Source organism: Syngnathus scovelli, chromosome 11, assembly GCF_024217435.2.
Source record: "Syngnathus scovelli strain Florida chromosome 11, RoL_Ssco_1.2, whole genome shotgun sequence".
NCBI lineage: Eukaryota > Metazoa > Chordata > Actinopteri > Syngnathiformes > Syngnathidae > Syngnathus > Syngnathus scovelli.
This window is the reverse complement of record NC_090857.1, coordinates 13,551,043-13,566,930: the sequence shown is the minus strand read 5'-3', so window position 1 is coordinate 13,566,930 and position 15,888 is coordinate 13,551,043. Positions and strand designations below refer to the sequence as shown.

The following is a 15,888-nucleotide window of genomic DNA, read 5'->3' as shown; positions in this document are numbered from 1 at the left end:
CCCTCATTCCTAGCCTAAGTTACAGGGGGGGAACATATCCTCACGGGTGCCCCGTGAGGATATGTTCCCTCCCCCTTATTTTGAGAACGGTGAGTCCTGGACATCGACTGGCTTTTTTTCTGTCTTCTTGGGGGTCTGCTCAGGTAGTGTGGCAAATTTGAACAGGTTCCCTCATTCCTAGCCCAAGTTACAGGGGGGGAACATATCCTCACGGGGCACAGTCAGGACCATTCTTTGTGTGGCAATAACATCTCTTGGGTGCATATTACTTACCAGTCTCTATGTCATGCTGTCATGTGTCGTCCGGATCATTTCCTGTTTTATTGTGTGATTTTCCTCTCGTTCCAGTCAGTGTGTCCTTCCCCTGTGCGTCCGGTCACGTGATCCCCTGATTCCAAGTGTGTGCACCTGCGTCAATGACCAACTGTCTTCACCTGTGTTCCCCTCCTGTGTCCATATAACCCGCGTCTTTCCTAGTATCCAGTGCCAGTGCGTCTTGCCTTGCTGAGAACACTAGCGATCACGAAACCCTTGAGTCCACGTAGAAGCCTTGTTTGAACGTCTTTGATCACCGATGTTAACTTGGTTACATCGCTATCTTGTTTTTGTATTTCCCTCGGTTCGAGGCGCTTTGATTTCTCCTTTTTCTCCCTCGGTTCGAGGCGCCTTAGTTTCCCCTTTTTTCCCTCCTCGTGAGGCGTTTTTTGTTCGACCATCAGTGGAGACAATAAACACTTTGTTGAACGTTGGAATCTCTGCATTCGAGTCCTCTCCCTGCTCTGCGCCTGACATTACGCACTGGCCAGACATGGACTCGGCAGAGACAGCGCAGCTGGTCGCCCAAGTACGCTACCAGACGTCGCAGCTGGGCCAACAGCAGAAGCAGGTCGACGCTCTGAGTGTTGGAGTTCAGGAACTGGTGAAGAACCAGGAAGGCTTCCGAGAGGCGGTGGCCGCCCAGGTGGATGCGTTGAGTCGTCAAATGCAAGACGTCCTCACGCTGCTGACCACGGGGCGAGCTGCGACACCCTGTTCCACAGCGGCGCCCCCTGTGGACCACCCGGCACCCGCGCCTATTGCGAGGGGGATCAGACTGGCAACTCCCGTAACGATATGCGGGTGAACCCGGGCTGAGTCGAGCCTTTATAACGACTTGTGAGATGCAGTTCGAGCGAGCTCCCGGCGACTTCCCAACGGAACGCTCCCGGGTGGCGTACACGATATCCTATTTGACAGGAAGAGCCCGGGCGTGGGCGACCGCAGAATGGGCCAGGAACTCCGCTACCTGTCACTCGTTTTTCGGATTCATCGAGGCCCTGCGCATGGTGTTCGATCCAGTTCCCACGGACCGAGAGAAGGCACGAGAGCTGTGCCTTATCACCCAGGGTCGAGAGACGGTCAGCGACTACGCGATCCGCTTCCGCACTCTGGCCGCGGAAAGCGGATGGAACTCGTCGGCCCTGTACGATGCTTTTCTCCGGGGTCTTTCCGGGACCATCCAAGACCAACTCATTCCCCTTGATCTTCCTGTGGAACTCGACGCTCTCATCGCGTTGGCCGTCCGAACAGACAACCGACTACAGGAATGGAGGAAGCAGCGCGCAAGCCGGGGCGCGATCGTTACTCCTTCCGCATCATTGGGCGGGCGGTCATCCCACGAGACGCACCACCAAAGATCGACCCCGGCATTACCACTCGCTGGGACGGAACCCATGCAGCTCGGCAGGGCCAAATTGAGTGAAGAGGAAAGACAGCGTCGACGCCAGGAGGGCCGCTGCTACTACTGCGGGGCGCTTGGTCATCTCCGCCTCTCCTGCCCGGAGCGGAATGCGCTGAGGGTAAGCACCTTCTCCGTGGTCCGGCAGAAGGATAGGGTTCTACCCGTCGGGACGCTAACCTGCCAAGGCAAGGAAATCGAGCTTGGGGTGTTGATTGACTCTGGGGCCGACGAGAATCTGATTGACTGGGCTTTCGCGCGCAGCTTAGGTGTAAAGACCGAACCCTTGAACACGACCATAACGGCTAAGGCACTTAACGGACAAGCCCTTTTTGACGTATCCTCTATAACCGAACCCCTCTCACTGTCTTTTGGGACTCATCATGAACTAGTAAGATTGCATGTAGTCACCTCCCCCCTGAATCCGCTTATCCTCGGTTATCCGTGGCTAAAACACCACAACCCTGCAATAAACTGGGAGTCAGGGGAGATAAAGGGGTGGGCATCCCAGTGCCAAGTATCGTGTGTCAAACCGAACCCTTCGATCGAGTCCACATGCACCTCTCCCTCGGACCTTGCGTCTCCTGAACCAGAGTCCAGATCTCCGGATCTAAACCAAGTACCCAAATGCTACCATCAACTCGCGGAGGTATTTAGCAATGCCAAGGCAAGCTCCTTACCACCCCATCGTCCTTACGACTGCGCCATAGACCTATTGCCCGGTGCTTCGATCCCCAAGGGGAGACTTTATTCCCTTTCGGGCCCCGAAAAGAAGGCCTTAAATGACTATATTGACGCGTCACTGAAAGCGGGTCTGATCAGGCCGTCATCATCGCCTGCAGGGGCCGGGTTTTTCTTTGTGGGGAAGAAGGACGGAACCCTGCGCCCCTGCATAGATTACAGTCCCCTCAACCAGATCACTATAAAGAATCGGTACCCCCTCCCACTCATGTCAGCCGTGTTTGATCAGTTGCAGCAGGCTCGGGTATTCACCAAGCTAGATTTGCGTAACGCGTATCACCTCGTGCGCATTCGGGAAGGTGATGAGTGGAAGACGGGCTTCAACACCCCCAGGGGACACTTTGAATACCGGGTAATGCCGTTCGGCCTCACCAATGCCCCCGCGGTCTTCCAGGCCATGATCAATGACGTTTTGAGTGATTTCTTAGACCACTTTGTTTTCGTTTACTTGGATGACATCTTAATTTATTCACCAGATTTGAGGACCCATGAGAGTCATGTTAAGTTGGTCCTGCAACGGCTCCTGGACCATCGACTTTATGTAAAGGCCGAAAAGAGCGAGTTCCATGCAGAAACAATATCGTTCCTTGGCTTCATCATAGCCCCAGGGAAGGTCCAGATGGACCCAGCCAAAGTGAGCGCGGTGACCCAATGGCCGGTACCGGATAGAGTACAGCAATTTCTGGGATTTGCTAACTTTTATAGACGATTCATACGAGGCTTCAGCGCCACCGCGGCTCCCCTGCACGCTCTCACCTCCCCGACGGTTCCGTTTCGCTGGACGGCGGCGGCTGAAGCCACCTTCCAGGAGCTGAAGAGGCGGTTCACCACCGCCCCAATCCTTACCTTGCCTGACCCATCTCGTCAGTTCGTGGTGGAGGTTGATGCCTCCAGTCAGGGAATCGGCGCCGTCCTGTCTCAGAGATCCCAGGCCGACAACAAGCTCCATCCATGCGCCTTTTTGTCCCGACGGCTGACCCCGGCGGAGCAGAACTACGACGTCGGAGATCGGGAATTGTTGGCGGTCAAAAAAGCCCTTGAAGAATGGAGACACTGGCTGGAGGGAGCCCAACACCCCTTTCTGGTTTGGACCGATCACAAGAACCTGCAATATATCAAGGATGCCAAGCGATTGAACTCCCGCCAGGCTCGTTGGTCCCTCTTCTTTAACAGTTTCCATTTCACGTTGTCTTACAGACCGGGGCCAAGAACACCAAACCTGATGCGCTGTCACGCGTCTACAGCCCAGACCCGGTGTCCACAGAGCCAGAGCCCATTCTCCCCCCTCACTGCGTGGTGGGAGCCGTAGCCTGGCCCATAGAGGACTTGGTGAAGCAGGCAAACCACGATGATCCACCCCCTAGAGGAAGTCCCGAGAATAGACTGTTCGTTCCGCCCCAACTACGATCCCAAGTGATCCACTGGGCGCACACCTCCCGGCTCACGTGTCACCCGGGCGTGCGAAGAACCCTGCACGTCATCCAACAAAGATTCTGGTGGCCCTCCATGGGGGCAGACGTCCGGGAGTATGTTGCAGCCTGTTCCATCTGTGCGCGAAGTAAGAACACTCCGGGCAGCCGTGTGGGGTTGCTGCAACCTCTCTCCATCCCCTCTCGACCATGGGCCAACATCTCGGTGGATTTTGTCACGGGACTGCCGGTGTCTAGCGGTAAGACGACGATACTCACCGTCGTGGATAGGTTCTCCAAGATGGCCCACTTCATTGCCCTGCCCAAATTACCTTCGGCAAAACGTACGGCAGTGGTTCTCATGGACCACGTCTTCAGAATTCATGGATTTCCTCGGGACGTCGTGTCAGATAGGGCCCCCCAGTTCGTGTCCCGCTTTTGGAAAGCCTTCTGCAAGCTTATAGGGGCCACCGTGAGCCTCACTTCGGGCTACCACCCGGAAGCGAACGGCCAAGCCGAACGCATTAACCAGCAGCTGGACACGGGCCTCCGCTGTTTGGTAACCCAGAACCCCTCGTCGTGGAGTCAAAACTTGACCTGGGTAGAGTACGCCCATAACTCCCTTCCCACCACGGCTACCGGGATGTCCCCCTTCATGTGCGTTTTCGGATACCAGCCCCCGCTCTTCCCCGACAGCGAGCCGGAGGTGTCAGTTACCTCGGCGCGCGCCGTGGTGAGACGCTGTCGGCGCATCTGGGCGGCGGCAAGGGGCATACTGGTCCGCCAGGGCGACAGGGTGAAGAGGATGGCTGACCGGAGACGTCGTCCGGCGCCCGTCTACCGGCCCGGCCAGCGGGTCTGGCTGTCCGCCCGGGACCTTCCCCTCCAGGTGGGCTCCAGGAAGCTGGCCCCCTGTTTTGTGGGGCCGTTCCCAATTTCCAAGGTCGTCGGTCCAGCGGCTGTGCGACTCCGTCTGCCTCGGTCCCTTGCGGTGCATCCCACCTTCCACGTCGGGAAGGTCAAGCCGGTTAGGGAGAGTGGGATGGTGCCGGCTCCCGCGGCACCTCCGCCTCCGCGGACGGTGGGGGGTGGGCCTGCCTACACAGTTAAGAAGTTGCTGGACGTGCTCCGGTAGGGCCGAGGCTGGCAGTTCCTGGTGGACTGGGAGGGTTACGGGCCAGAGGAGCGGCAATGGGTGCCGCGTAGCTATATCCTGGATCCCGGGCTACTAGATGACTTTTACGCGGCTCACCCCGATGCTCCGGGTCCGTCTGGGATCCGGCCCTAGAGGGGGGGGTTATGTCATGCTGTCATGTGTCGTCCGGATCATTTCCTGTTTTATTGTGTGATTTTCCTCTCGTTCCAGTCAGTGTGTCCTTCCCCTGTGCGTCCGGTCACGTGATCCCCTGATTCCAAGTGTGTGCACCTGCGTCAATGACCAACTGTCTTCACCTGTGTTCCCCTCCTGTGTCCATATAACCCGCGTCTTTCCTAGTATCCAGTGCCAGTGCGTCTTGCCTTGCTGAGAACACTAGCGATCACGAAACCCTTGAGTCCACGTAGAAGCCTTGTTTGAACGTCTTTGATCACCGATGTTAACTTGGTTACATCGCTATCTTGTTTTTGTATTTCCCTCGGTTCGAGGCGCTTTGATTTCTCCTTTTTCTCCCTCGGTTCGAGGCGCCTTAGTTTCCCCTTTTTTCCCTCCTCGTGAGGCGTTTTTTGTTCGACCATCAGTGGAGACAATAAACACTTTGTTGAACTTTGGAATCTCTGCATTCGAGTCCTCTCCCTGGTCTGCGCCTGACACTCTAATAGAAGTGTGGTGGCAATTTGCAGCCTGTACCTATTTATATCGTGTGCCTTTGCTGAGAAATCTATTTCTTCATTTGAAAGAAGATGTTCTGCAAACTGAAAAAGACAATGTCAGATGTTGACAGTGCATAAAGAATGCCTTAAATGTTTGCCATCATTAGCCTATATATCGTACAAAAAATTCTACTGTCAGACAATAATTTGTTTTAGTCCTTTGTTGTATGAACTCTAAATTTGTTTTTTTTGTTTTGAGTAATGTTTGTTTAAGTTTTTGCATAATTGAGTGATATGAGTTTGGTAAATATAGTCTGTAAATCAAATGCATACTTTCAAAGCAAAGACACCACAAGAGGTTGAATCTTGTTGCCTGGGATGGGGGACAGTGCCACAAGTCCACCTGGAAACATTGCACCCTTTGTTGCGCATGAACGCCCTGAAATATAAGAGCCAGCACATAAACACAAATTTCAAGTTTTATCCGTCAATTACATAATTTGTATTGATAAAAACAAAAACCTAGTCCACTTTCAAAAGAAAGCGCACATCTTCAGTTAAATGTTGATATCACAATAGAACTCTGACTTTTAGAAGCTGTGCTTACCGGGTTGATTCCAGGCATTTTTTTAAGGCCATTTGAGACTCACCAAGAGGATCAAGCAGTAAGGACCTTTTTTCTCCTGGCATGATTGCCTATATTTTAAACACAAAATATGAGGTTTTATTATTCATATGCATGAATTATCAAACATTTTGCACATAACTATATATTTTTTGCTGTAATGTTACTCCCTCTTGTGGCATTAAAACATTTCTTTACCGCCAGCTTCCAAGGATTATGCTCATTGACAATGCCAACAATAAGTTTGTATTCCACCGGGTTGATCTAAAAATAAACAGAAGAAAAAAATACGTCTGTCAATAATTTCAATAAAATGTGTAAAGAACAAAATTAATGCCAATTGAGTTTTTTAATAAAATTGTTATAATGTCTTAATAACGTTGTTGGGCCACTAATTGGCCCGGCAACAATATTAAGACATTTAACTTCTTAACTTCATTGATAATTTTGCAAGATATAATTCAATAAACAGTACTAATACAGACAGACCTTGAGTCTCTGGCTCTTTCCATTCCATAAATTAGTCATTGCAAATGAGTCAATATAGGAAACCTTTTCCACGCTGATTTGGTTGCGTTTGTTCACCAACAACAGGAGGTACGCGTTTATAACCTGTAATTGAAACGGCAAAGAAATTGAAACAGAAAATATTCCCCACCCCCCAAAAAAATACAGTGCTGCCAATTAAGACTTGAAACAAAACAGTCAAACCGAGAAACCTAAGTTTCAGATATGAAAACATAATTTTACCTCAGATTCCAGCTCAGATTTGGGTCCAACGTTCATAATGTCCCAAAAGAACAATTTGTACGCTCCGACTTATGATAGGAGAACATGGACGTGCTTTCCCTTCCAGGCATCTTGAACGTCTGCCAAAAATAAGTCAGAACAATACCTCAAAATGCAATTGGAAATGTGGTTCATTCCATAGCAGCAAGTGGCACTTATAAAACACTTTGTGAGTACAAGACCTATGTGCCACATATCCATAATGTATGTTTTAATATGTTTACAGTTTTATCATGAATACATCTTACATTTGTCCACATTTTCCCTGGTTTGTCTAAAAGTCAAAGACAGTCGTGGTGGTGTTGCGGTATTAAGAGCAGGGGAAAAGGGAGCCGTGGCTGGAGGAGCTGTGGCTGAAGGAGCAGTGGCAGAGGGGGTGGTGACTGGGGAAGCTGAGGCTAGAGGAGCAGTGGCAGTGGGAGCGGTGCTTGGAGGAGCTGCGGCTGGTGGAGCAGTGGGAGAGGGAGCGGTGGTTGCAGGAGCTGCGGCGGGAGGAGCAGTGGCAGAGGGGGCAGTGGCTGGAGGAGCTGAGGCTGGAGGAGCAGTTGCAGAGGGAGCGGTGCTTGGAGGAGCTGCAGCTACCTATGAGGCACTCTTTGTTTATTTTCTTTGTATGGTTTTAGGTGGTCAATGTTTATTTTGGGGACCAAGGCTCCATTCTCATCCTGGAGGTCAGCTGTCTTACCCTCAATCGCCACAATTTTGTATCGCCCCAAAAAATTGGGGTTCAATTTTCCTCCCTTTCTTTGTTGAGACCTGATATTTTGTCTTAGAACAAGATCTCCTATGTGTACAGTTGGTGTGGTCCCTGAGATTGTTTTTGGGTGCCTTGTTTTTTCCTGCGCTTTTCTAATGTGCTCTCTAACTTGCTCAAATAGTTGGTCTTGTTCGTTATGGTTTTGTGCCATAACTTCCATCCCCACCACATCCTCCACAGTGCCATCAACCTTCAGAAAAGGCAAACATTTGCTGTCATGATTAAAGTGTCAACAAGTTTTAGTTGTTGACACTCTCTGCCGAACATTAGAAAGTAAGGCGAGTACTTTGTTGTCATTTGTTTTTTGGTCCGCAAACCAAACATAACTGCATCCAAATATTCATCCCAGCTTTCTGGATGCTGACAAACCACTTTGCTCAGAGCTCTAAAAAACAAAATCAGTTTTAAAATTGCGCTGGTGACAGTGTTGTTGTTTTTTTATTAATTTTGGAGAATTGTATATAAATGACTCCAATGACAATTTTTCAACCAAAATGTGTTTTTTCTGACCTAACAGTTTTTATAGTGCATGTTATTTACTTTGAAAGTGCCATGAAAACAAAAACAAACTCATGAGCGACATCATAACAAGAAATTGGCAAAGATTAATGTGGGTAAATGAAGTATACTCACCTTTGAATTGTTGCATTTAATTTTTCCACCAACCCATTAGTTTGAGGGTGAGCAAATGCTTCTTTTCATGTCAAGCATTTCACATACTCTCTTATTGATCTGCAGTTACCAGGGGAAAGAATAAGTAATTGAGTTGGGCAATTTTGCAGTGAAATAGTGTTTGAGAATGTGAGCTTAACATCATCACTACACTGGCTTTGCATCACAAATACACAGAAGGAAAATACAACACCCACAAGTGCAACAGTCACAAAACACGGACAAAATACAATGAGCAGTAATAAACGTTTTTTATTTTTTATTTTACTCCAGCTATTTTATGAAGTTCGACATCCTTTCGTTGCTTTCATTGGCCACACAAAATAAAGTTGCAGGCCAGATATGCCCTCAGGGACTTGTATTTGACAGCTATGATGAAGATAATTTCTGCCAAACACTGTAGTACTTACTGCATTGACAAATTCTTTGCCTTGATCTGTCAAGATCCTTTTTGGCGACTCAAATTGGTAGACGAATTTTAGGATACAGGCGGTAACATCAGCAGCAGACTTCGACCTCAATGGATAGGCTTGAGGCCATTTCGTGAAACAATCGACCATCACGCAAATATATTGGTATCCATCTTTTGTCTGAGCCAGTTTGCCAATGAGGTCCATGCCCAAGAGTTCAAATGGCTGAGACACCTAATAAATAAATATTTATAAAAACAAATTGTGTTAAACTGATGTTGCTGAGAAAAATAGTTATATAAAGTATGCCACATACAAAATACTATATAGACCTTGGGTCAAAATAGAGAACATTATTTGGATTAACTGACCTGTATAGGCATGACCTCTGTTGGGCTTTTTATTGATATGCCGGCTGCCTGACATTCGGTGCACTGGGACACCTGACAATGGCAAGTTTTGTGGAAAAGTAGTCATTGTTAATAAATGCATGCAAAAAGAAGGGGAAGATCTTAGATAATCATTTTGAATTGTTTGCAAAAGATACATAGGAATAGTTTCATTCATTATGTTTGCAGGCTTAAAAAAAATGAACAAATAAGTATACTCTTTTTGTATTGTTTACATACCCACTCATTAATGTCAACAGACATCGCTGGCCAGTAATATCTCAGAGAGATGCTGTGTCTTGTTTTATTTTGCCCGGCATGTGCCCCTGCCGGGCTGGCATGAAAACTCTTAAAAATTTCATTTGCCTCTTCAGCACCACAGACAACCTTCACTTGGACTGCCTGGCCTGTGCCTTTTTGGCGGCAATAATACAGCTCCCCTCCTGAGTCGAAGTAAAAATAAAACGTTGAATTAGCACCATACTTGTGGTAATTCATGAAGTACTCACTCAATACACCTAATTGCAAATTTGCTACTTGGACAAAAAAAAAAAAAACAGTTTCATAATATACCAAATGTTCACTCAATGGGTCTACAACCAAATATGTTACTTTAGTTTGATAATTTATCAAATATTTACTCAATAGTTCTACAAATAGTTACTTGAAAAAAACATTAGCTTGAGTTGCACTCAACAAATTCAACAATTTCCTTCATAGTGAGGTGTCTTATATATATTGCGTTCAACATTTTATAAGTCAATTATTTGTGTTATAGAGTAATTACTCTAAAACTCAAGTTTCTGACGTTAGTGTAGAAATTAGCAGGTTCTGCAATGTGAATTTTTGGTGCGTCTCTGGATCTAATTTGCCTGATTTATGTACGTTGTGTATCTTACCCTCAACGTCGTAAAAAGAAGCTTTTCTTCTCAATACGTACTTCTCCTTCTTCGTAATACCATTTGGGTATTCACGTTTTGTTTTGTAGGCAATAATTTGTTGGTAAATAGTTGGGTCCATCGTGCGGCAGCGTATTGTCAGAAAACAAATGGCGAAATGACATGAAGTGCGCACTTACAAAGTGGGGTAAAATGGGTGCTTCGCTGACAAGTTTGAATTCAAGACAATATTGTTTGACCAACAAAGAAAAGAAAACATTATTATCTATTTGTTTATTTATTTATTTATTTATTAAATATCCAATATTGTAAAGTTATCAGTGCACAAATCATTTATTTACATTTACACCGTTTTAAATGGGGGGGGAACATATTCTCACAGGGCACCCGTGAGAATATGTTCCCCCCCCCCCCCTGTAACTTGGGCTACAGACTCAAGGTCTGTCTGTATTAGTACTGTTTATTGAATTATATCTTGCAAATCTATCTATCTATCCTCACATTTTAAAGCAAATTAATAAATGCAACAATATTAATTTGCTTTGAAAATACCTGAGTAATAAAATGGATGGATGAATGATGATCACAATTAAGAATAAAGTCTCATCTGTAATATATACTCCTTGTAGCATGTAACGGTACCCAAAAGGAGGAGTTTCTTTGCATCGAGGTTTATGCAAAGAGCTCACGTAATTATATCGTTGCTTTTTGATGAAGTGAGTGAGTGTTCCGTCTGTACGACTGGTCTTTGAATGCACCCCGCTTCAATGGCAGAACGCGGATGAATTTAAAGACATCAAATGAGAATAATTCTTTATAAAAATTGAAATTGACGGACGCAAACGTGAATTCTTCATGTTTTTATTGAAAACAACATAGTGCTGACGCCGTACGACGCCGTACGGCATCGGTTTTTCGCTTTCCAAACAAGGCGTGCGCGCTCCCGCGGCAGGGGGAACAAAATCTCACGGGGGAACCAAATCGAGCACAACACCTGCCCACCGCCCGCACGGGCATAGCACCGGCACACGCGCACAGCCCAGACCCGCGACTACGCGCGAGTGCAGGCACGCTCATCATTCTCAACCTCTCAAAGGGCAGGCCAACTTTGCTGTTGCGCCCTTCATCATGTTCACATTCGACATCTTTCAATGTCTTCTACACAACATTTGTTGTCTCTTATTCTCATCCTATCAAGCCACCGTTCTAGTAACTTTCTGTCACACGCCTTATTTTCTCTACTGCCACACCTTGCTCATCTTAGTTTCTCTAACCAACTCAAACACACCATTGTCCACTTCTCAATTTCCCTATTATCCCTCAAAAGCCTCCTAAACATTCTCCATTACTAATTTCTTCCATAGAACACACATCTCACACACACTCATATACACACCCACTCATGAGGATCCTCTGCGCGCACACACACTCTCCCCCCAATTTGGTTCATTTTGGATATTTTAGCGGTCTGATCTCTCACAGGAGGAACTTTCACCACCAGATATTTTTTGAGGGGGCCTCACTTCCCCTCGGGGATCTCTAAAAAAAGAAACAGTTATCTAAGTACGATCGTCACCGCACTTTTGTCCACCACGACGAAGCACTAGGTCCCTGACCTATCCTTAGTACGCGTAAGTCCCTGACTTTACCGTACACGTTACACACGTAAGTTCCAAACTTATTCACCGTATGTATCTTAACTTCATGCACACCTTATTTGATCTGAACAACAGTCTCCTCTTAAATTTCCTCTTTCAATTTGCAGAATTTCGACTTACAGTAACAGGTATTCTGCTTACCTTATCGGTGATGAGCTCAGGGTTGAGGAGACGTCGTACCAGCTTAATGTTGTGCGCTTATTCCAAACGGTTCGCCGACCGGGATACAGTGTCAGGGACACTGTCCGGTGTCTTGGCTAAAGACCACGAGTTGTCAATTACCCTTCTCTTGACATCACGTCCACGGTCACCAAGAAATTGTTAGGTTACGGATTTTAGTTATTGATCTGACTCCAAATTGCGATCAACACTTAACACATGAGTTGTGTTGGATTTTGTCCACAATTTAGGGAGTGCGTTATCTGCGCCTCACGGCAAAAGCCTTTGCCAATCACCTGTTATCCAATTTACTCACTGCGTGCTCGTTTGATTTCTTCAGATTTAGGAAAAGACACTGAAGCCGAAATTAGATTTACACAGATTGATTGAGTTCAATCACAATTCTTGTTCAAAAAGCTCTGTTTTCAGGAAAGTACAATACAGCGCTGGGCCCTTCAAGAGCGGAAAGTCTCCATTCAGAAAAGGCAACGTCCAAGGTTGTTAGATCAGTTTTATATTCAGTAGCACATTGTGGGCCGAGATTGATGGGTGATGAGTCTTCGGGGTGGGGCAAGTTCGAAGGAGAGTCTGCTTCCATGGGAGTGGTGCTGGTTATGGGCGATTCGGTGTGTAGGTGGGGGTCTGTTGGTGTGTGTATGTGGAGGGGGGGCTGTTGTCTTCCATCCCGTCTTTCGGCCTTGGCGATCATCTTTGGCCGACTTCTCGGGTGGGGGCTGTTGTCTTCCCTCCCGTCTTTCGGCCTTGGCGATCATCTTTGGCCGAGTCTTTGGGTGGCTCCTTCTGGCACCTGCTGGTTTTATCTCCACGTGACCTTTCTGTGAACATTCTTCTCCAATCTTGGACATACACTGTCGTACCTCATTCTTTTAATTTTGTCATTTTGTACGAAATTATGTTAGCTTTTGGCTGTGACATCATTAATCTATTGCTGTTCTTTTGATACATCATGTCTTTGCTTATTCTTAGTTTAATCATGCTGCCAACCGTATCTTTTCTTTGTTAGGCAAACTATTTCCCTATGTGCAGAGCGTTCAGTAGTAATCAAAAACTGGCGTCTAGCATTAGTCAAAACATAAGATACAATCAAGTACTGAACGGTCAAGACGACTCTGGCTGTGTCCATGATTCAGAGAAAAAACATCAGGCATGCATTACACAGTTCCTTAAGGGTCATTAAGCTATTTAGGCAATATGTCAAAAGTCATTTGTTATTTCAAAGTGCTCAGAAACATATCAGATCATAAAGTTATAAAAACCTTTCTCATCACCACTTATCAAAAATGTCTAGTTATGTCTTCTTTATTGATTTGGTGTGTAGGTATAATTATATGCTTAAAATGTTTCTTTTATTTATTTAATATGTGAATATACTTGTCTGCTTATGTACTTTATTCAATGAGGTTTGAGCATATCTGTTTTTGTAGCGAGGCAGGACTTTTTGTATTTCGACCTCATTCCTTCACTTGCTATGTCCCAATCCACACACTGGCGCACCTAACAATTTTGCGAGTTCGTTCTGTCAAAGAGAAGACCAGTAGATCAATCAGACCAAATGTACCAATTGTTTATTCCTGACAAAGCACACTAATACAGGCCTGGGTCCCGGCCGGGTCCCTCACACTAAAACTCGTGCGTTTTTGTGACCACCAAAAGACGACACATTCTTGCCCAGTTTTGAAGAAACACAATATGAATATTAACGCATGCAAAACATTGTGAGATGATTGGTCGATGGCCATCTCCTCCCCGTGTCGGTGTTATCGCTGAGGTCAGGCGGTTGAGTTTTCCCCGCGAAGCCTGACCACCTGGACGTGATGTTGTTCTCATTTCTCACTGACCTTGAGGTGTTCTCGTCCGGTACTCCCTGTCTGGGCCTATTCTACAACACTTCAAAGAAAACAAGTTCATACAGTTTGCCTCCACATTCTTCGCCACCCACCAATCCACACGAGCACTCCAATACTAGATATTATATTAATATGATTATAAGTTTAACACAACCTTAAAAATATGTTTGCAAACTGCCCAAAGCACATTTCCCTTTAGTGGTCATTTATTTGCTTACTCTATCACCACTACAAATATAGCCGAACTTAGAACTGGTCCATTATCCAAATTACTGTAAGCAACTGTCAAAAACAAAAAGGTGTTACAAACAGAATACAAAACATGTAGACAAAAATGAATTCTCTGTATCTAAGACATGTAATACAACTTAAACAAATTAACAAAACGTGTGTGTGCACGTGGGCGTGTGTGTGTGTGCGCGCGTGTGCGTGTGGATGGGGGTATATACAAAGGATAAAAAAGTCCAATAGATAGAGTATCCCCCTTATTCCTGATGGCTCTCATGGGACAACAAATAGGTTCAAAATTTCTGGTAAAATGCTCGCAATACAATACAAATGTGTTTAGCATGTGTGGTGAATTCTCTTCGATGTTCTGCTGGTCTCCAAGATCAAACGGTGGATAGGTGGCTGGCTCAGGGAAGGAAAACTTCAGTGACACACAGCCGATTGGGGAAAATTTTATTCAACCGATGTCAGAATTAAAGTGTCTCTCTCTAGCCAAAAAAGAAGTCCCCCTGTCTTCTCCCGCCTTGAATATGTATATTTTCCTCATGTAGTATGCAATACCTGCATCTCACTGGTGTTCTCAACACTAGAACAGCGGCTGTTTCGATCTACCTCTCACAGCGGGGTGCGTCAATTGACGCTCCATCGATGCGACACGTTACCGTCGAACATCGCATGTTGCGCAAGTCATGTTATCGCGATCGTCTTGTTCGAGCGCACGCCCCGATAACGTAATTGTGTGAGGATATTGTAGCGGAGTGACGAGTGTGATTGTATCATAATATAGAGATGAAGAGAACAAAATCCAAGTCGCATCAGCCTTCAAAAGAAAGCAAGCAGGCTGAAGCGTCAGACGACCCGTGTACATTTTAGCATGGGCGATAATTAGAGGTATCAATGTTTTTTATTTATGTCATCGCTATCACACACGGGGCGATTATTAGATTATGGGCGATAATTAGAATAAATACAGTATATAGCAATGGCACAACCACGTAAGACAGTATTTGCCAATCTTGTCAAGCTGGCGTTTGGCGAAGATGACGTTTTGCTCCTAAAATACCCTCATATAACATTGGGAGCAGGTATCTGAAGTTGACATAAATTGAGATTGTTAGAATAGGTCTCAGTGCACTGGTTCGCACGTCCACCTCACAGTTAGAAGGGTGCGGATTTGATTCTACATCCGACCCTCCCTGTCTGGAGTTTGGATGTTCTCCCTGTGCCTGCACAGGTTCTCCTCAGGCACTCCGGTTTCCTCCCACATCCCAAAAACATGTATAGTAGGCTGATTGAGCACTCCAAATTGCCCGTAGATCTGAGTGCGAGTGCGGATGGTTGTTCATCTCTGTGTGCCCTGCGATTGGCTGGCAACCGGTTCAGGGTGTCCCCCGCCTACTGCTGGGATAGGCTCCAGCACGCCCACGACCCCCATGGGGACAAGTGGTACAGAAAATGGATGGATAGAATAGACCTCCTTAGCACATGTGATTAGCTAGGTAGCTTGAGCTATGCCGTTATATCACCGCGACCTTTCTCTTGCTTTTACTGGCTTTCCCTTCTCTATGACACAGAGAAGGGAAAGCCAGTAAAGCCAGTGGTCCCCAACCTTTTTTGCGCCACGGACCGGTTACGTGTCAGAAATATTTTCGCGGACCGGCCTTTATATAAATAATAATAAATAAATAATAAATAATACATTTATATAAATAAAAGATACATTTATAATAAGTATATAAATACAATGAAATAAAATGA

At 46.2% G+C, this 15,888-nt stretch overlaps 2 long non-coding RNA genes across 2 annotated transcripts; both read right to left on the bottom strand.

The window, feature by feature from the left end:
- Positions 1-5,651: 5,651 nt before the first annotated feature.
- LOC125977612 (uncharacterized) lies at positions 5,652-6,915 on the bottom strand. The gene is made up of 5 exons (XR_007484692.2): positions 6,791-6,915; positions 6,500-6,565; positions 6,284-6,372; positions 6,010-6,115; positions 5,652-5,778 (listed from the first exon to the last, which is right to left on the bottom strand). It is a non-coding gene; the product is annotated as an uncharacterized lncRNA (long non-coding RNA).
- A 1,571-nt stretch (positions 6,916-8,486) lies between these two features.
- On the bottom strand, positions 8,487-10,527 carry LOC125977619 (uncharacterized). Its single transcript, XR_007484705.2, has 3 exons — positions 9,559-10,527; positions 9,301-9,372; positions 8,487-9,163 (listed from the first exon to the last, which is right to left on the bottom strand). It is a non-coding gene; the product is annotated as an uncharacterized lncRNA (long non-coding RNA).
- Between the last annotated feature and the right edge of the window lie 5,361 nt (positions 10,528-15,888).